We start from the raw sequence: 20532 nt of genomic DNA, 5'->3' as shown, positions 1-20532 counted from the left end.
GATACAAAAGCACCTGCCTGATAGGAAGACACTTTGCTGCACATACTACTTGAGAAGAAGATGGGAGAAAGCTTAGCGTGTGGTGGACATTAGTCATTTCACTTAATGCGGTGCTGGAGGCACTCAGATACATCACCAACCAAACAAAGCTAGGAACTTAAGTAGAATTATACTACGTGTAATATATAAAACGTTACACAATTTGGCATTCAGTGAATTTTAGCAATCACTATCCTGGCATAGATAGTAAAGAACTGAGAGCTTTGGTTTCTACTAAGCAACAGAGTTATATAGAAAATGTCAGCAAAGTCTTGTGCTTGGCTTACACTCTGTCATTATAAGGTGTCATTATAGGACACTAGGCCTAGCATTAGGAAGGGGGAGAAAGAACCTTAGACCCCACAGACAACCACTTCTTTGACTTCCTTCATCACAGTGAATTGTCCATCCATCTAGTGACATTTGTGGTGGTGTTTTTATTTTTGTTTGTTCATTTGGTTGGTTGGTTGTTTTTTTCAGAGTCCTTTAGCTCTGTAGGCTTTATTTGATAATGCACTCATCCTCTGCATTGCTAATGATTTGCTTTTATTTTTCTTTGGGATTCAGGTCTCAACTCTCTGTGGTAAAACCTCAGCCATTGCTTTTTCAAAAGCATTTCCCCATGACACCGTGTGCTTCTGCTTTTACGTGCATTCCTAAGCAATAGCCACCACCGCCATCAGCTCTGCCATGAAGATGCCATCCTGCTTTCCAACACCTTTTTTATAAGCTCTTCTGCTTGCAAGAGCTCAGTGTGATTGTTCCCATGGGGCTAAGGCAGAAAGGCAGTGTCAGAAGCTCAAAACAGAAGGGATCACCATTATTGCCTGGCCCCATCCTCTCTGTTTAACAGGGGATACCTATCTCCACATACCAAGAGAGCACATCAGAACAAATTCTGGATCAGACTAGCAGTTTGTTTATCCTGGAATTATACTTTGGTATAATTGTATGTGCCAAAATAGTTAACACCTTAAAGGCAGACAAAAACTGTAAATGATATAACATTTGAATTGCAAAATTGTAGGTAGGGCATTGACCCGAATATTTCTGGATTCTGACATTAGCTATTTCCTGACAAAAAGGAGGAGTGGTACAGCATAAAGTAAGCAGCCAGTATGGAAATTTGGATATTGCAAGCATCCATCATACCAGTGTACACATTATTAGCTATCCTCACTTTGTGCAGACTCATCCATTCATCTGGTCTAAGTGGTAACTCTTCACTCTCTTGAAGGGTGTAAGGAAGATCTTTCTGTACATTTTTGCATCTAGGGTGTTCTGTGTCTGGAACTCTATAGGTTCCACAACGACCGAGCATGCGCAGGGCTGACTGCACTATTCTTGTCATGTAATGAAGGCGCCTCCTTGACACTTGGCCCTGTTCAGATGATAAGGTCTGAGTTGTTATTTTAAGATTTGAGCTGGAAAAGCATGATTGTTATATGATAGAAATGATGGACATGATGGACACTTGCAATATCCAAAATTCCATAGAAAATGGCCTCTTTGTTGACAAAACCAAAGCTTTTAACTTACATTCAACTTACATTTACTTACATTTTAACTTACATTTAACTTACATTTTTCACTTACATTATTATGGCTAGCAAAAAACTTGTCTGTTTAACACTGTTTAGACTTGGCTTGTGAAAAACTCATGCTGGCCTCTTGCTCTTTCCAAGGACCTTGACTTAGCATGATCCAAAGCTTTAGCCTTCTTTACAGAAGCAAAATAAAATAATTTTTATTAATCCTGGTGAAAATGAGCCCTACAGGAAAGCTGTCTGGGGGTGCTAATACAAAATTCAGATTCCATTATAGTGCCTTTTGTGAAGACATGCTCTTAGTAAGGACAGTTTTCCTGCAGGGCTCATTTTCACCAGGAGACATAAGCAGTGATCCTTGCCGAGCTGACAGGTCACTGAATCTGTGTGGAAGTCTAAGGCAGGCTCAGAATTTCACTCAAACCCTTCACTTAGCCTTAAAAAGTTTGGACTGGAAGCCATGGATCGACTCTGTCCCTTCAGATTGTTAACAGATGAGTCACAAACTCATTTCCCCTAGCCCAGCAAGCTGCCAAAACTGTCTCACGGGTAGCAGGTGACAACCTGAATCATAATGTCTGCTGGCCACAGGATATGAATTTCCACCAGGCAAGTGGGAAACCAAGGTGAAAAAAGAGATTGGCATTGCTTGACCCTGTTTTACTCTAAAGTGAGAGGAGGGCAGCATTGACAAGAGGAAATCAGGATGTGCTTTGGGCTCTATCAGTGACCTCCACCGTATAAATAGGTACGTGTATCTTGTCCTCTTCCTCCCTCCTGAAATTCTGTTGTTGTCAGTGGTTGAGTTTTCCTTGGTTAACAAAGCCTGTTTTAATTATTATTATTGTTTCTCCAAAACTAAGTTACTTCTGGAAGGACTACAGCATATTCAGTTCTCTGGTCACCTCTTCCCACTTTTATGGATTGTCTTGCTGGCTGAGGAAAGGAGGTTGGGGACTGGGGGATTTTCACTTTATTTTTCTGCAGAGCTGTTAAATTTCTTAATGACATTCTTAAACTAAGACCTGATTCGATTTGCACACGGTATCTAAGCAAAAGGCATTTGGGTCACTTCCAAATATTAAGTCTGTAAATTTTTACCTCTGAGCACAGTGATGTGGAGGGGAAGGGAGAGAATGAAGCCGAGACAGCTGCCCTGTTGCTTTTGTCGGTGTCTTCATTTGGACAATCACCACAAACGTCCTGAATTCTTTGCTGTGAGCTCTGAATGAGAAGTAACATGTGTTTGTATGCCTGGCAGCCTATTCCTGGTTTAGGAGAAAGGAAAATGTGCCAGAGGTGTCTTAAGCCACACAGCAGGTCAGTGCAAAAGTCCAGCCGTCTAGTTTCCCAACGCGATGCTTTCCTGATACCAGGGCGATTAGTAATCCTGCTGAAAGTGAGCCCTGAAGGAAAGCTGTCTGGGGGTGCCAACACAGCACCGTGAGATCTGGTGTCCAGAAACACCCTGATATTAGAGTAGCCCCAGGGTCTAACGCGAGCCCGTAGTGGATGTTGCACATCAGCTTCTGACTCATGTGCGTGAAGAGTCTGGGTCTGCAAACTTGCCTCTATAAAAGTGCTGCAGTGGTTTTAATAACCCAGCATCAACAAATACCTACAAACTAGGCAGGGGAGACTATTTCTTTTAGATACAGCTCACATCTCTATTTTCCACTGCATATTAGAAAGGGAAGATGCCCCTTTATCTTAGCTCAGAAGGAAGTTATTATTGTAAGATAAGTCTGAAGATCAAAGTAGCTATATAAATGAGAGGGCATGGCTCACCACCTTTGCATTTGTCTGTGTGCACACACGTGTATGTACATATGCAGGGTTTACGTTTACATCTTATTTGCTGATCTAGAAGCTCTTTGCAAACTGGAAGTGCTCCCCCTGTATTTCCACATGCTTATACACCAGCGTTATTTGCACTCTCAGCGTTAGGCATGTGTTTGTAAGTGTGGAGATGGAACTGTCAGAGGAGGTGAGCTAGCAAGGAGAAGAAGCCACCATCTGGAGCAGGACCGATCACATCCCATCACCTTCTCCACTGGCAGCAGCGACGTGGGACCTCCGGGTACACCACATTGTCTAGCTCAGCTCAGCTAAATGACTGCCTTCAGTATTGCTTAACTCGGTGGTGTTTAGGTCGAAACCACACCACAGAAAGTGAAGTTCAGAGGGAATGGAAACGCGAGCTGAGCCCCCAGAGCAGCCCGTTGCCACAGAACCCCTCCGGCCCCTCAGCAGCTGAGCTTCCCACAAGCGAGCACCCGAGCCGACCCTCCCGAGGTTACAGGATGCTGTATGACGAGATCAGAGCCAGCAGCGGTAGCATGGCTGCAGGCCAGGAACAAGGCTAGTTCTTCAGGTCTGAGCTTTGTTGACTCTGGCGTGGATTTTTCCATGATGGGTGTCTGGATGCTAGTATGCTGAAGGAGAGGCAGAGCTGGTTTGACAGATCCCTGCTTGTGTTACAGTGAAATTCCTGTAGCAGCGAACATTTTCAGCCATGTGGAAATCTTCTGATGTTGTGAGCTGTGTTCAGAATGGTAGCAATTCTTCCACAAGCATGTGGATAAAGACTTTAAGCAGAGGGCAGGATGGCTCTGGATGTAGCTTCTGTGCATGAGATCCACACACACTTGTTTCAATAAGACGAACTGGTCGAGCACAATATTGCACAGGCCAGCCCAGACAGTCGGTCCAAAAAGGTAGGATTGAGGTCATTTAATAGCAGCAGTTTCTCACACTGTGAACACGTCAGCTTAGAACTCAGTTATCAAATATTGCTGAAAGATGCAGATGCATAAGGTTATATTTGGTTATACGGCAATCTGGATCTGCACAAGGAAAGCAGAATTAAGGTGGCATATATATTATGAACTTTCAAATGTTATTCCATTACTGCAAATCCTGAATGTCACATTAATTTGGATTACTGTACTTTAAATAATTCATTCAGAAGAGAGAGTGAAAAAAGAATAAAAATCTTAAAGCCTTTCAGATTCAGCTTAGAATTAAGCTTTGGGGGTAAAATTTTGGGTGAATCCAAGCAAAACTTCCAAATTTTTCATGACCTCCACCTGAAGTCACCCTGCTCAAGCCACTTCCAAAAGCTTCTGAAAGTTAACAGGTTCCAGAGAAGCTAGTGAAGCTGTGGGTTTGCCCTGAAACCTGAAACTTCAAGAAATGCAGATGTTTGCTACAAATGCTCTGCAGAGATCCAATTGTGGCATGCGGGCAGGCTTCCAGAAGGGTTCAGTTCAGTGTGCCTCACAGCAAGCCAGGCTGAAAAATGTCAAACAAAAGGGCACAGGGACAGTGTATGGTGACAGCCTACATCTAGGAAAGAAGGGAGTTTTAAAAAAATCTTTTTCCATGCACAGTTTTCACTCGTAATGACGGATTTATCTTGAAACCTGTCTTGCTCATCAAGAAAACAGCAGCACAGAGTGTGAAGGAACTGGAAAGAAAGGTAATGTTAAAAGATGATACTGAGCCTATGCAGCCTTGAGGACCAGGGGACACACAGAGACACAGTAAAGGAAAAGTGTCAAATGGAAATTAAAAGCTGTCGGTACAATTAAACTTGAGGACTAGATAAGACTGCTCAACAGTGCAGACCCAGAAGGTGAGATAAGGACATTGCACTCCGTGAAAGTGCCAGGGGGCAAGGCAGAGCATTTTGTGGAAAGTTTGGAAGTGTCAGAGGATCATGTATCCTCATTAAAAAAGAAAAAAAAAAAAGTGATTGCAAGTTAAGGATGATGAAAAGGATTGCTCAGTGCTGTACCAGTTAGGTAAGAGTTAAAATGAAAATCGATGGAAGGCAGAAAAATGGAAAGTAGATGACAATACCAGTGAAGTAGCAATCAGCACAAATGGTGGGAGAAATATGTAGACATCGTTCATAAAAGACCTAAGCCACTCTGTTAAAACATTTACAGAATGCAGGAAAATGTGCACAGAGTGAGGAAAGGGATTCCTCATGTGATGAGGAGGGGACTTTAGAGGACTGTAATATAAATTACAAATATAAATATAATAAAACACAGCAAACTGAAAAGTATTTTCCAATTAATAGTTGCAATCTGATTTACCCTGTAGGGATCAGGGAAGGAGCACACAGAGGACTCCATGTGACCTCAAACCAAAAACCCACTGACAAACAAACACCCAAAAATGAATGAAAGGGGATGCTTTTAATTGTCCATAAAAATAAAATCCATTCTGAGGTGGCATGAGCCAAATTATTAAGTAAATTGACTGCAGTGGCAGGATTTTAACAGATCTCCTTGAACAGAAAGTGCTCCAAGATCCACACTTTGAGAGCACCCTTTGGCAGATACTGCATTCTTAAATTGCCTTTTTGAGTATATTCAGCATGGTTCTTCTGGCAACAGGAAGATGAGCCTGGGTGCTATGTCTAGAAGAGAAGCTCTTCCCCTAGGCTACCTGATTTGTCAGGCACGACCTGCCCTTAGTGAAGCTATGTGGGCTGTTACCAACCCCTTCCGTATTTTCTCTGGGCCTTAGCAGAGTTTCCAGGAGGATCTGCTCCATCATCTTGCCAGGCACAATGGTGAGGGTATTCCTTTTTATCTGAGTGCATGCTCAGGACAAGGAAAAAGAAAACTGATTCAGAAGCTGAAAATAATTTGCTGATTTTTTTTTTCTTATTAGTTCTGAAACTCAACAATCTGTTGCTAGTATGGACTTACCTAAAAAAAGTTGTGTGACACAGCAGATCAGTAAGACTGGCTGAAAATCCCTTGGGAACTGACTGTAACATGCCTACTGTTGTATTCAAGCAACCTGAAGGCTTATAGCACTTTATCTGTTACAGGTTGCTATCTTTATGGGCTTTTAAGTAATAAAGGAAACCTAAAAGGGGTTCTAACAGGTGGCATGATTTGATACAAAACAGCATTTCTTAATCTGTTGTCAATGAGACATTGGGAGGTGGGCTGCAAAGCACTTTCAAGTTATTTTCTTCAAAACCTACACACACATATTCCCACAAGTTCAAATAAGGAAAATTAGCTAAAATTTAGCAGCATCCTACAATATATCTCAAGAGCCTGTTTATTTCAAAAGAAGGTATTGTGCCTTTAATAGCCCATTCAACTATTTTTGTAACAGTGACACCCACGGTACTTAAATTGACTTTGTTTTGATATGACTTGACACAATGACAAAAAACAATGACATATGAACACAATGGCAAGTGCTTGTCCCAGGTACCTCAAGTATTGTGTCATACATGTGAGGGGTGGGTGGGAAATCCTATTCAAGGGGGGAAGTTCCTTATGCTGACAGGTCAGAGTGGGATTAGAAATCTAGCAAGCACTGGCTGCTTGCAAGAGAAGACTGGAGAGGTACAGGACAGATTTCAGGTTTTGAATACTATAGAGAAGAATATATATATGTATATATATTAGTTTATTTTATGCCTAATTTCCGTTTCTAGTTAAAACTTCATCTGGAGATCAGTCTTGATTGTCAAGCAAATAGCATTCATTTAATTTCAACATCAAGACGTTGCAGGTTGGGCATTATGAAATACAGCACTATTGGCTTTAAAGGAGCCTGGCCAGATGCATTTGGCTCTCTGTGCTGAATTTATCCTCATTGTTTTGTGCTCTGCCTGGTAAGTCGCCCCAAGGAGCATTTGTGTGATGAGAGATTTCCTGTCTAGGGTTTTACCTTTGTAACGCTTGTGTTCTCTGTCTACTTGCCCAATGTGGCAACAGCAGAGCAAGCTGTAGAAAGAGAGTGCATCAGAAGGAGGAGTTGAGGTCCTCAGACTTGTGACTGAGTTGCTGAGTGATTTTTTGGCTCTGCCTTGATAGCTTGTGAAGTAGAATAACCGCAGGACGAAGTTAACACACTTTCTGGTTTTCAGAGGAGCTAGGTGGTGAGATTTGATTCGCTAGTACTAGTAAAGCTTGGTGAGACCTTTGCATAAAAAGAATTGCAGAAACGATAGCAATGTGGCCATTAATTGAAGAACAGTAAATATTTTGCACTTCTGCAGTGTTCATGAAAAACAAACAAACAAAAACAAAAAAACACAGGGGGCTTCTTTAGTAAATAAGAGAACCTAATTTTTTCAGGCATCATTAACAAAGATTAAAATGTAAAGCCTCAGCAATGTAAATGCAGGGGTTTTGCATTGCTGTGATAATTAAATTGCTGCAGGGAATGGGTTGCAGGTTCCTAAATTAGGATTCTCCAGTTCTAGCTCAGGTTGGATCAAAGAGATCCATAACTCAGCTCCATCATGTGTCTTCATCTGCCTGCTCTGTATATCCCTGTGTGCCTCTAGGATAAAATCTGCCTCCATTTCGGCCAAAGCTTGGAGCCACTCAGCTCTGTTCATTAGGAGCTCCAGAGGTAGCTCATTTCTCTGTCTAAGGACCAAAGAAGCCACAAAGAAAAGTTGCAGAAGATTTGGGGAGCAGGAATCCGCAGTGGACACAAGGAGCATTTTGTTTAGTGGTTTGCTAAAGAAAAATAAATAAATAAATAAATAAATAAATAAATAAATAAATAAATAAAGCTGGCCTGAGAGATGCCTGGGTGGAGTTGCAAGTCCTTCCTGGGCTGGAGCCAGTGGCTGGTTACATCCCCAGCACACCCTTCCTCTTTCCGCTGGTGCCAGGGGGAGATGAGGGTGCTGCCAGGGAAGAAGAGAGCAGCCCATTGTAGGGTGCACCTGCAGGGAGCTCCCCCCCCAAAAGTTCACACCCGCGCTTGGCTTTGATGGATTTAGGGACCCTACTGAATGCATGGTTTGCTTCTGCCAGAGCAGAGTTCTAGCCACTGTGTAAGGAAGATGAATTTTCTTCTTGTTAAGGTGAGGGTTCCCTGTGCCTTTGCCTGGAGCAGCCGGGGCTGGCTGGGGTGGCAGGGAGACTGAGGCCAGCCAGATCAGGGCTAGGGGAGGTGCTGTGTGCTTACCCTCTTAAACTGACAATCCTACAACCCCTGTTTGAACAGGCACGCTCTAGAAATAGCCATGCCATTATCTATCTCATGCATCACCTAAAAGCCAGGCAGACTTGACAGCAAATGGGACCAAGCCGTAAATGAACTTGCACTGCGTGACTTCATAGGTCAACAGGACAGGGAGGGGAGAAAAGGGGGAGGAGAAAGAAAACAACTTAGAGCTTCGTTTCAGGCCCATTTCTCTCTCTCCAGCAGTCAGACAGGTTCCTGCTTAAATCAGGCAACTCCATTTCTCATTCTGAATGAATCACTGCAATTCTGAGACAGAAATATTAAAGGAACTGTCTGTCTGTCTTCTGCTCTCCTACACCTTTGCCATTCTCTGCCACCCAAATCATTATGACAGCTCATCTGTGGCTAATAATTGGCATTTGCCTTTTGCAGGACTAAGGATAAAGAAGCTGCCTCTGTAGGAAGCGGTGTGACACATTCCCTCTTCCGACGGGAGCATCCCCTAGAATAAGGTGAGAAGATGGATTAATGATTTCTGGGTACTTATTTCTAAGGACGCAGGAAGTAAAGTGCTATACACCGCTTTACATTTGAGAACACTATGGCAGAGCGAGCCATCACTCCACTCTCCCAGAGCACTTCCTCCCAAAGGAAGGGAGGGATGGGACATATACATTAAATCGTCAATAATTGTTCTCAACCTTTCTTGCAATTCTACAGGGACATCCCTTTCTACAAAGTGGGTAACTGTACTCCAAACTATTGACCCAAGCCTTCACTGGCATGTTTTGTGGCACGCAGCAAGCAGCATGCCCAAATGGGCAGCTCAAGACATACTCTGACTGTAGAGGAGGTCACAGTGTTGGCCATGGTGCTCGCTTCCAGTTTCATGGCAGGAAAGACTGGGTTAATATTGGGAAGAAATTCCCTGGGGCATCTCTGGGTAATCTGCCCATGTCAAAAGCAGGCAGGTCTGTCAGAAAACACAGAAAATGGGCATGACGGAAGACACAGAAAATGGGCATGTCATCCTAGGCTGACACCTGCAGCATTTTCTTAAAAGAAAGTGGGTTTTATTCTAGTTTTCCCCTTCTTGTTCTGTCCCAGACTCTCTGTTTAAGCACACATACTACAGGCCTCTCTTGAACTTGCAGGCATGCAGAGCTGTTTCTGCCCTTTCTAAGCTCCTCTGGCATAAAACAGTGGGAGGGGAGGAGACAGGATGAACTTTCACGCAGCATCCATATCGTATTTGTTCTGTCATGTCACAGGCAACGTATGTTTTATGAATTACAGAAACAACCTCTGTGATCATAGCATGCTCTCTGCTTTTTTCTAGCCTAAATGAAGCCCACCAAGTGTACAGAAGGGTATGATGGGCTTGCCTGTGAAAACTGGGGATGGTGCTTCTTGTAAACCCAAGCAGCATCTTCTGTTCTTATGTTCCTTCTCATTCAGTGCTGAACAAACTGATATTTGAAGAAAGCACTGCCCTGCTTTTAGGATGGGATGTAGAACATGAATAATGGCTCTTTGTGGCCACTGAAGATCTGTAATACTGGAGAAGAAAGAGCACCCATTGCTACTGTCTGGTATCGATGGCTCGAGGGCTATTCTGATGGGGGGTGAACCTACTACTTGCATTAGGCTTAGTGGAGGCAAATCCTCCATTCATTTTCAGGAACAGGGAACAACCTAGCTGCTGAAATGCAGCCACACGTGGATAAGTGCACACTTGCTATCTAGTAGAAGCTCATCTGAAAACTTATTCTGAAAACCAGTGAGCATGTCATAGGTTTCAAAACCACCAGGACTTGTTCTGTCACCTGATCTGACTTAGAAGCGTGCCAGGAAGGAGGCAGGTACCAGATTTTGCAAATGTAGGGTAGAGGTGTCTCTTCCCAAAGGCCCTCAGGAGCAGTGGCCACCAGAGGAGACCTCCTGCTCGCTGCCGTGCTGCCGCCCAGGGACAGCTCTCAGCAGCCTGGCAGAGGGGGGCAGGCTCCTGGGCACAGAAATGGCTCTGGCCATGCCCTGGGTCAGCATCCAGAAGTATCTGGAGAGACAGGGGCTTGTGGCAAAGTCCCCTCACAGAGGCAATGTTCCCATACCAACCTCCTTCAGAAAACTGACATTAATGCTTGACAAATTCAGGACATTATTACTCCTCATTTTTCAACAGCTGGGAGGCAGAAAAGTTTTTTTTTTTTTAAATGCTTTGTTTAAAAAAAAGGAAGATTGAAAAGGGAAATCCATTTTTTTTAACCAGCTCTAGGAGTATAAATGGTGACGATGACCTGCTGACAGCCCAGCTGTAAATAACGGCGACAGTATTTGTTAGCAAGGTCATGTTTACCGAGACTTAAAATTAGTTAGCAGACTTATCTCACAAAGTTGTTAAAGCCTATGACATCTTTCGGGGAACGGAGAAGTCCTATTTTTAGCATTTCCTCTTTCTAAAACTTACTTCCTTTTTGGGGAGCTTTGTTCTTCCTTGCCAGGGTGGTGCTGATTTCCTCCCTGCTTTCTTACCCCCTTACTCCTAACTTCCCCTCCCCTAGCAGCACGGCACTCTGTTTTGGTGTGACGTCCCCTCATCCAAATTTGGTGTCACATTCCGGCACCCTAATGGGCTAATGTGCTGCCGCCGAAAATAAATGCTGCAGTGTCCTCTCCCAAATGCGTATGGACTCAGCTGGGTCTCCAGGACTTTTTATAGCCCTTCAGCTCAGTCCTATCTTTGGTAGCATCAGCATTTCCATAGCAACCAACTGTGATGTCAAAGTAACATGTTTTTTGGTGAGAACAGCAGGAAGCGGCGAACCCTTCATAAGCAAAGATCCAATTTTCATGCAAATGTCTCTCAAAATGTCTGCCAATCGCTGTTTATGCTCCTAATTCTAATTACCTCACTGTTACCTCGCTGTCCCCCATCTGTCATGCCCACCTGGTGTCCCCTCTTCAGTTAGGTAATGCAGTGTGCGCTTCCTTAGGGGAATATCTGAGCACTGGGGAGGAGAAAGGTGCACTCCATTCAAAGCAGAGGAAGCAGTAATAGGAATGGAAGAGATGTAGCAGTAGCATGTTAAAATATAATAACACTTTTTTTTTTTTTTTTTTGTAAACCAGAACTGGTGTAATTGGCCAATATCAGCTATTTCCAGCCTCTTACAGTTGTAGATATTTTTTTCCAGTGGATGCGTAGATTGCAAGTGATGCGAATTGAACCTCCTGACACGTGGTTTTTGGTGGTACTTTGCAGGACCTCTTATAAGCAGGATCTCAGGGCTCTGCAGCCCATAGCTGAAGAATCATAGGTTCATATACTATACTGGCAACTCGTAAGGGAAAGAAGCAAAGAAATGAGCTTTTAAGTTGCAAAGGCTACATGCTAACTGGATCTTAAATAAACCCTTAAGACCATGGACTCTGCCTTGTCCTTGTCAAGCTGCAGTGCTGCCCCTACGCATGTCCTCTAACCCAGAAGACAGCAGTGAGCGGTGGGGGTTTCCACTTGGAATAGCATCTGTCCATCTTTACTGCAGCACTGCATATTCTTTGGACCAAAACACTCACGTGATGGAGACTGCCTCGTGGTGTTAAGGATTAACCCTGTAATTTGCAACAAGTTTGATTTGTAGGAGAGAGTTCTCCCACCACCAAGGGTGGGAAAAACAACATATTGTAACTTAATGCTGAAAAGGCTAGAATTTATCTACTCAGAGCTCTCCTAAACATTACCTGCTCTGTTGGACTGGTTCCATTTTTAGGGTCCTTGCTTCATAGGGTGACTGCAGTCTAAAAAGCAAGGTGTGCTGCAGGCTAGAGGATATGTTTGGAGATGTGAGGCCTGGAGCTGGGAGGGATGCAGGAAAGCAGTTGCAGGTCAGGACTGCAATGAGTTCTCCAGCCTGCCTGTCAAGAGAGAACACGAGCAGAGGGCTGGGAGTGCTGAAAATCAAGGGAGAGGGTAGATTCAAACACGGAGCAGCTTTTATTCAAGGAAAATTCCCTTGCATGCAAGTGAAGTAAAGAAGTGTGTCTTCTTTATCCACAGCAGTGAATGGGCTTTAGCCAATTCTAACCTGGGCAATAGAGAGTCAATCTACTCCTCCCTGCCCAGCCTGAATCAACAAAGAAATGAGTTTTCCTCCTCTTTAATTACTGGTACGTCACTGGCTCAATGGCAACTGAAAATGCACTGTGGTTTCTCTGGCTCCTAATTTTTTATAAGCATATATATACAAAACAGTGCTGAGAGGGGAAAATGAATTACTTACTCCATGGCCCTACAGAGAAAGCAAGATCACACAAATTCTCCATCTGTATTTACTACACGGGAAGACACAAGCGGGACTCTTACTCATCTAGAAATTGGCTCACAGACTGGCTTCTCCCCAAGGTTGTAAAGTGCAGCAATGGTGGGGGAAATAAAAGCACAAAGCCAGGCCTACATGCAGAAAAGAGGGCTCTGCCAGGCACTGGCTGCTGCCCTACATCCTTCAGTGCCATGTTGTGACAGTGGGGAGGACAGAAAATGTTAGAAATACTAAGAGAAATAGACAATAAAGGATGGCATAAACTTTGCAAGCTAGTTTTTAAATTTAATGGCAAACTGATTGTTATTCCAAGAAACTTTGTATGGGTTCTACTTTTTAGTTGCAATGTGTGCTATCTTTCATTTTTATCAAAAGAACTTTTTTAAATCCATTGAGAAAATATGTATTTCTGTGACCTGAGAGGTCACACACATATTCCTTCATGCATTTGATCAGTGTTTTAAACACCTGTACCACAGACCCATTCTAAAAAAAAACATTTCAAGCCGTACATAGAAGTAAGGCCCATTAGCACTAGACATACTGCCTCATCATTGTAAGGGAGGCCAAAATAATGCTACATGCTGATGAATTGGTGTAACCAAATCCCTTAGTTGCTAATCTGGGACCATATATGCCAAACCAATTAGTTCTCCATCCAGTCTTGAACACACATCTCCATGCAAAAGCAGTGGACAGTTAGAAGAAGAGGCCCAAGAAATTAGAGCATCAGATGTCAGGACTTCAGCGGACCAAATCTGGGAGTCAGCTGCATTTCTAGTTAAAATCTGTCACAACTGCTATGCCCTAGACTGGAGGCCAGGAACTTCATGGTCCTGAATACATGTTGTTTTCTCCAGCTGAGTCACTTCAGGCTGTTGTGCAATCCCCCCAGGGAAATGATGGATGGAACATGCATTCCTTCTCTTCCTAGTCAGGGTAGGAGGACCACAGCACTCTGGGACGATGGGTAGGGGAAAAGGCACCCTCAACCCCCTATCTTGTGCTTCTGGGATGTCACCTGCAAAGGAACCTTTCGGTATTCCCAAAGATAGCCACATGCAGGTCTTCCCCTTGGCAGAAAACCTCCACGGACTCCAAAGAGGGTTATTGACTATTGCCTGGCCAGAGAGCCTTCACAGAGGCCTGTGTCAGCCTAATCTCAGATTATGGCACTCAGACACAGTGCCATGCTCTATTTCTAATCCTGAAAATTTTCTGATTTTTTTTTTTTTTTAAAAGCCAGGTTTTCATTATCTTTAGCTCCTCCTAATGGTAAACATGGAATTTCTGGATTTCGGTTTTTATCACTACTAGATCTGTGCAGCACTGTTGACCTGTGAGATGCAGAAGATCCTGTACCTCTGGAAAGAGGTTGCCAAAAGGTGGACAAAATCTCACACCTCAAAATGATGGGCCACTTTGGAAAGTTTGGTTTTGTTCTCTTTTTGGGGAAGGGAGATAATTTCCAAGGTAGCAGGTAATACAATAAATTGCTTTGAGATCTTCGGGTAGATGATGCTGGAACCATGAAAGCTTTCAGGCTGGAGTAGGGGTTAAGACTTTATAAATTCTGTTTTGGATAATGAAACCATTAATTAACTGGAACCACCTTTGTTTAGGCTGAAAACCAAATAGCTCCTATTGAAGCTTTGGGATTGCTCTAATGCCAGGAGTCACTGTACTACAGCATCTCTCTTTAGAGCAGAAGAAATCAACTCAGAGAAGAGTTTTATCCCAAGCCTCTTAATACAGTTTGGTACTGCCATCCTAGAGACACCCTAGTTAAGCTCTGACAGGAGTCAGCTGTTCCTCCAGCACACTGAGTACTGCCTATAATGCTTCATAGAAGCTAATAACACAAAGGAGACCAGCTCAGACAACCAGTGCCTCCTCAGGGAAGGCAGCTAGGTAACTCCCCAAGGAGTTTAGAAAAGGAAACGTCTGTCAGCACTCAAGCAGCCAGCGTCAAACCCCAAAAGTCTTGCTCTCAGACTGTCCAGACCTTCTTCATGTGCAACACCAGCAAGATTAGGCAAATCAGTACTCTGGAAACCCTTATTTCTGCCTCTCTCTAGGTTTGGTATTTCAGTGCTGGCAAGAATATTAGAAAGCATTTTTCCTTTTTATTGCCAGCACATTTAGGTCTATGAACTATCTGCAGAAACTGGTCTTTAATAACCCCTCTACACTTTACCCTTCCAGTTGAAACCTTTGAATGAAATAATGACAATATTCTGCATCTCTGTGCAGCAATGGGGAAAAGCTGTGGAAGTGACCCAGGGCTACGCAAAACCACATTCTTCTACTTTTTGTACTGTGATTTTTGCAACTGCTCTGCAATGTCATATTCTGCATTAAAGAGTTTTCTTTTTAACAGTGTTAGCAATTGCCCAAGGGCTAGACATTATCTTCAGAGCATTAACTCATGTTCTGGTTCACATACCATGCCAAAAATGGGGGGAAAAATAATCTGCTTATTTGAAATCCTTGATAAAAAATGTTGAGATTCTAAATGGCTAAACTTCACAGCAGATTCTCCATGACAAGCACCAGCTGTACTTCACCAGATTTACCTAGTGGTAAGGTGTACTACGGGATTGTGCCATGACCTGCATGGCTGGTGGTTTTGTGACCGGCCACTGGAAAGTTAACTTATGTATATATGTACAGTAGCATTTCAGATCTAACTTAGGCTTTTGTTTTTAAGGTATTATTTCTTTCCTTGCAGATAATGAAAACAATCCAGTCCCCCGGTGTTTATACAGATACTGGAATTTAATTAATTTACTCAGCTATCAAATTTTTATTCATTTATTCATCTAGCAAAACTGATAACAGCCATAGGATTTGTTGGTTGTACTAGATAAGGGCTCGAAGCAAAGTTTCAGTCCTGAATCTTTGGAAGTCTGGACAGAAAAAGGGAGGAAAAAAGATGAGTTTGGAAACTGGCACTACCTCTGCATATATATCCTAGCCTATGAAAAGAGAAAGGATATGTTTAGCCCTGTTGGCAGCAGAAAGGCAAGCTGTAGAGATATTGCCCTCTGCCCGTACCCGTTTCCAGATGCCAGGGTGATGCAAGGAGCTGAGACACCCAGTGAGACGGGTGCTTCCAGTGAGGTGGGAGAAAAGCATTTTCCCCGTGATCAGAATGCTTAATGTTCAGAGACTGGTCCTCACCACCCCACAAGATGTCTGTGTACAGGCCATGGGGAGACATTCCCTGCTTCCTTCCAGCTTTATAATCCCATGGGCCCATCAATAAACCGAAGCTGCAGCACAGGACAAGGAAGCTGTTGTGGTGACACCTGGCCACTGTGAACACTGTCCCAAAAGACAGTGTTGCTTCAGGGGGAAGACAATATTGCTTCAGCCCCAAACAGAAATCACGAGTACAGTCCAAAAACAGCACTAAGTACCCCCAAACACTGGCACAGACAATTCAGCATGGGACGCTAAAAGCAAGCCAACATGGGGTGTCCTGCTTACACATCACACGACATGAGGAGGGAATTCTGCTGCGCTGTGGCAGGATGGCAGGAAAGCAAAGAAACCGCTGAAGACCAGGTAAGGGGACCTTAAAGCCCATCTAATTGCAACCCCCTGACATGGGCAGGGACACCTCCCACCAGAATAGGCTTCCTCTAGCCCCATCCAGCCTGGCCTTGGGCACCTCCAGGCATGGGGCCTCCACAGCTTCTCTGGGCGGCCTGTGCCAGGGCTTCACCACCCTCTGAGTGAAGGATTTCTTCCTTATATCTAATCTAAACCTACTTCTCTTTCAATTTAAAGCCATTCCCCCTTGTCCTGTCACCACACCCCCTGACAAAGAGTCCCTCCCCAGCTCTCCTGCAGCTGCCTTTAGGCCTGGGCAGGCCGCTGTAAGGGCTCCCCGGGGCCTTCTTGTGCTGGGGGCACAGGAAGAACACGGATGCTTGGTGTCCCCAAAGCATATTTATAGGAATCATAACAGAGATTTTCATGGAAAAGTCAATATAAGACTGTCTTTGTGCATAGCCTTAATGAGAACAGACTTATTATTGCATCGATCACTGGTGTCTTCCAGGGACAGCTTAAACTTTTCTTAGCTTTGACCACAAATTGCTTCAGTGCAGGATTTTCTACAGGAAAAAAAAAAAGGCAGTGCATTTCTTCTAAAAACCTTGACATGCCAACACTGGAAAGAATGAAGTCAGAACTAAACTGAAGGGGTCACTGCGCCATCCTCTGTAGCGGGGAGGGCAGTGGCACCCCACAGGGCCCCAAGCCCCCACCCCGTGAGCTCCATGCACTTACAGGGAAAGTGAGAGCCTTGATTTCAAGCCTGGGGATGGCCAGGCTTAGAGAGCATCTGCAAGGCAGCTTAAAAACAACTGCCACTGAGAATTGTCCCTGTTAGCAATCTCTCCAGGTCGTAAAGTGGCAGCTGTAATTAAGGAGGAGCCTTGTTCAGAGCACGTCTGTCTTTCACAGGTGCCAGTTTTGCACCTCTCCACCTTTTACGTTTATTTCGGGGCCGCACAAGCCAGTGTGGCTTGTCGTTGTTTGCTAAGCAGGATTGTTTTGCTTCCCACAGGAAATACCAGATGTCGCAAATTCTCTTTTATTACTAAAGGGATGTCTCTGCTTGGGGGATGTCTGACACAGAAGGGCAGCCCTCTGTCTCCCTTTCTCTCTGATGAGCATTCTGCTCGGGGTGCCAGGCCTGGCATCACTGAGATGGCCTTCCCCGATCCTGTTGTTACGTTGCAAAGCCTTTCAGACTTTGGACTGAGCAGCTCCAGTCAGCAGATTGTGAATGACTCAAATGCTCTTCATCAGCAGATGTTGAACCTCCCCATTTCACTTTCCAGGAAGGGGGAAGAGATTGATTTATTCACTTTGCCGGGGTGGCAGAGGACAGAAGCGAACTCTAAAAAGGAACAACATATTCTCTGACATTTTTCAAATCCTGAGGCTTAATGCATGCAATCTGCCCTTCCAGGATTTCAGTCCTCTCATGAGTGATATTTTAATTTGCATCCAATTACAATTAGAGTGTGCACCATTTAACTTTCTAAGGGAACTCTGACAAGCTGATATGCAAGATGCTCCTCACAGTTTAGTGACAAACTGGTTGCAGAAAGCTATTGCAACTGTGTGTGCACGTGTTTTTGGATCACTGCTTCTCAGAGAGGCCAAACTGCTCGTCTTTGTCGTATGTTCCGTGCTGCAAACTGGTGAGGGAGATTCTTCTGCTCAAGGAGTGACAGAAGGGAGAAGGAGAAAGGGAGAAGTCTATCGTCGGGAAGAAACGTCATGCAAATGCCCCACACTGCTGTGCTGAAGTCCTGAGTGAAGGCTTGGTTTTATTGCTCACATTCACTTTTATTACAAGAGCAATTAGAGATATCAAAACTTTTGTTGGACATGGTGCAAACGAAATAAATTGCCCATCCCCACTCCTCACATTACTGATAATCTAACAACAATAAGCTAACCTGAAGCCTCTAAGTGGCTGGGAATTTATCACCCTAGGAAGATGCAGATCACCGATCACCTTCCCCTTGCAGGCTCAAGCCTTTAACAACCACTTTGTGGCTATATCTGCTGGACCTTTTCCTGCTCTGAAGGCTGGCAATTGGTTTCACCACCTTGGTTTTTGTATCACAGAACCTGCAAACTGCTTTTATCACCAGACAGCGCTTCCTGGAGCAGGAGAGCAGGCTGAGGAAAAGAGGAAAGAAGAAGTCTCCCCCATTTTTGCACACAGTGCTGCCTCAAGCAGTGGACTCTGTGGCTGTATACCTGTTTTTTGTGTTCCCCAGCAGAAACTCCCAATAAACATGCACTGTGTGACTTGTCTTGCAAGGGAGCAGTGACAACTCCAGTCATGCAGAAGTAGGACTGGACTTTTCTGCTCCTCCTTGTTCCAACAAAACAGTAACATCCCAGTCCCCTACACAGTGACTGCTTTTTCCTTTGAAAACTAGGGGAAACCGAATGTCTAAGCCATGATCCAGGGGCTCAGATCTGCAGAGCGACTTGCACTCATGGCCACTGTTAGGAAGAGAGAGCTGCAGTTGGATGGTTCCCGCAAAGTTAAACAAAGCCCTGATCTGTCTACAACAAAATTCCCATTAGAAATCCTGATTTGTAGGATTTTATGCTTCTGTGAATAAAGCTAAAATGCAGGCTATTGCCTAAATGTATATTCAGCAGAGGTCTCTGGTATGGCTGTGAGTTTTTTGTCCCCGGGACACTTGACACTACTTGAAAAATAGGAGAGGAGCATGCAGACAGCTGGGGATGGGGTTACACTGCTATGCTCTGCTCCTGCTGGTCTTCTGTCTTGGTCACCAGCTGGGGAGATGGCCTTAAAGCCCTCGTGACATTTATCCTCAGTGCTGGTACTTGCATTTCATTAGGGAAGGCCAAATCATGTTCTCAAAGACACATGGACAGGATAGAAGAAAGCTGAATCTGATGATGCAGGTACAGAGCCTTTTGGAGATCCTTTGCTCTCCCCCTTTAACAAAGGCAATGTGCTCCTTTCGGTGATGAGGAAGGCTTAAATGGGATGACTAAAGAAGGCCTGAAATCTTCTCTGCCTTTGAAAAGAGAAATTAACTATTTTTTCCTCAGATTGTTTTTCTAATTACAGATAAAGCCAAGTGCCACCTGGCTTTTCCTCTAAAGTAGTGCAGAAGTAGGTGAGCTAATGCCATTACATTACAGGCATCAACAACAGAACTCATTTGAAACAGACCAGTAAGGAAAGGCACCCGCTTAAAACCACGTTTTCTTTTGTCAACACTTAATCAATTCAGACTTTAGACAAAAAGCTGGGAGAAAAGACTCTGAAAGTTTTGAGTGCACCTGATGCTTAGTTTTACCTTCCTCTGGCAGATCTACAAATAAAGGCAGGGGGAAAGGGTTATTTCTTGCTGCCCCCAGAAAGAAGCACCACAAAGACAATGAACTTAAGATTCTCTCTGGCTTCCTCTCTGCAGAAAGGGTGCCATCCGTTCATGTTTTTCTTTCGGTAATGACCCGGTGTCTCAGCCAGCTCAAATCTAACTAGATAAAACTCAAGACTGATGAAATCAGAGCTTCTTCAGACAAACCCTTCAGGGAGCTTCATGGCTTTGCTATTGTTCTCAGTCTTCTCATGGTTATGAGTTAAATCCTCTTGATATTGATGCATCCTATCTACATCCTAGCCCCCCTGTCTTGCCTTTAGACCCTGGAATTTATGATGCTAAGCTGATCAAAATTTCTGAAGAGTTCACAAGCCGCTTTTGCTGCACTTGTGGCTCTGTGTAACATTGGTTACTTTGCCATTTTGTTTGGGTGCTGCAAATGGAGCACTTACTAAGCGAGCCCTCCACAAAGCCTTGCAAGGGGTCACACTGCAGCGTGGTGGAGCCAGACCAGAACCCAGAGCCCAGCAGTCCTGCCCCAGAGAAGGGGCAGGGAAACTTTTCTCTTCTTACATAGCAGTTCCCCCCACCCACTGGTCTCTAACCAGGGACTAAAGCTCGAGTCTTGCAGAGATTACAAATAGGGAACTATTTGCAGTGAGAGCACAGGCAACCTCTGATAAGCTGACGTTTCCTGACCAAGCAATGCTTTGCCAAGCAGTTCCCTCCCCTGAGCTCTTTCTGTGCTTCTGT

General features: G+C 44.2%; 2 long non-coding RNA genes across 3 annotated transcripts; one reads left to right on the top strand and one right to left on the bottom strand.

Annotated features, from left to right (window-relative positions):
* Positions 1 to 3358: 3358 nt before the first annotated feature.
* LOC310899806 lies at positions 3359 to 8039 on the bottom strand. Its single transcript, XR_014584676.1, has 2 exons — positions 6314 to 8039; positions 3359 to 4432 (listed from the first exon to the last, which is right to left on the bottom strand). It is a non-coding gene; the product is annotated as an uncharacterized lncRNA (long non-coding RNA).
* Positions 8040 to 8261: 222 nt separating this feature from the next.
* On the top strand, positions 8262 to 19375 carry LOC310899807. Of its 2 annotated transcripts, XR_014584677.1 has the most exons (4): positions 8262 to 8451; positions 8988 to 9067; positions 15606 to 16444; positions 17454 to 19375. It is a non-coding gene; the product is annotated as an uncharacterized lncRNA (long non-coding RNA). The 2 variants fall into 2 exon arrangements; XR_014584678.1 differs by lacking the exon at positions 17454 to 19375 and having other exon boundaries at positions 15606 to 16685.
* Positions 19376 to 20532: the final 1157 nt, after the last annotated feature.

The sequence above is a fragment of the Anser anser genome (assembly GCF_964211835.1).
Source record: "Anser anser genome assembly, chromosome: 5".
Lineage (NCBI taxonomy): Eukaryota > Metazoa > Chordata > Aves > Anseriformes > Anatidae > Anser > Anser anser.
Note: the sequence above shows the minus strand (reverse complement) of the source record. Positions and strands in the feature narration are given on the sequence as shown.